Source organism: Lithobates pipiens, unplaced genomic scaffold, assembly GCF_037356315.1.
Source record: "Lithobates pipiens isolate NorthernLeopardFrog02 unplaced genomic scaffold, aLitPip1_a1.2 Scaffold_13, whole genome shotgun sequence".
NCBI lineage: Eukaryota > Metazoa > Chordata > Amphibia > Anura > Ranidae > Lithobates > Lithobates pipiens.
The window spans coordinates 466823685-466824711 of NW_027507718.1; the positions used below are offsets into that span (position 1 = coordinate 466823685).

Sequence of the window (1027 nt, forward strand, 5' to 3'; positions counted from 1 at the left end):
AAATGGTTATTGCAAGCCTATTAAAAGTTGAACTATTTTCAATTTTGTTGTGCCTGTTGATCTATGTAGTTCTAGTAAATAATGACAAGTAATTCTAGTAATTCTAGGATTTTAGTAAAGATTGTTAGGATGGGTAGTGATGGCTGTGTGTTTCTTGCAGGTATTGGCAGTGCCCGGCGGTGGAGATTTGCGGTCTGCCCTTATGGAATATACAATCTACACTCCGCCAGACACTACGACCTGCCGATAACAAGCGATTTACATTTCAACTTTCTGCAATTACAGGAACAGCCTCAATCAATATTTGCCCATTATCAATCTAAGCTAAAAGGCTTTTGAGAAGAACAGACAATCCATACAAAGTTTTTTCCAATTTATGCTAAACGCTTTAACTCAGTGTGTGAATGTTCTGTCCCTTTATAGGAACTGCTGATTTTATTTTCTGTTTATTCCATTGTTATTTGTTTTATTATATATTTCTTTGTTATGCTCCATATTCACGTATATTTAGCCTGAATATTTCGCTGCTAAAAAGCACAATTTAAATATTCGATCTCTTCACAGAGCAGAGTTTTTAGAATTTTATATTTTATTCGTTTTGATCACGTGTTTGAAAAATAATTTCGAATTAAATAACACAATCTGCCTCGTGATAAATGAGGTCCGTGCAATGCAATTTTAAATCGTTTTAATTGTTTGTGTATTATTAAATATTTCTTATTGCAGTTTTATTTTTCAATAGCTCTCAATATAGTTCTATATTTACCACTTTAGTTTATTTTATGTGCGTTGTAATATGTCATTTTTATGAAATGTTGATTATTCACAGGAAAGGTAATAAACATCATCAGTAGTGATCATAAAATAGCTGTAAAATATAATTCATGATTTGGATATTAAATTCAGAAAAATAATAATAAAAAAAAAATATATATATATATATATATATATATATATATATATATATATAAAGACATTTTATATATATATTATTTATTGTGTCTCTAGAAGACTACAAAGTATTTCA

At 28.8% G+C, this 1027-nt stretch overlaps 1 long non-coding RNA gene across 1 annotated transcript in view; it reads left to right on the forward strand.

Moving 5' to 3' along the window:
• LOC143976185 (uncharacterized) overlaps positions 1 to 739 on the forward strand; it is a 130947-nt gene extending 130208 nt beyond the window's left edge. Inside the window, exon 2 of the long non-coding RNA XR_013272553.1 lies at positions 161 to 739. This is a non-coding gene — a long non-coding RNA (uncharacterized LOC143976185). The remainder of the gene's footprint in view (positions 1 to 160) is intronic.
• The last annotated feature ends 288 nt before the right edge of the window (positions 740 to 1027 follow it).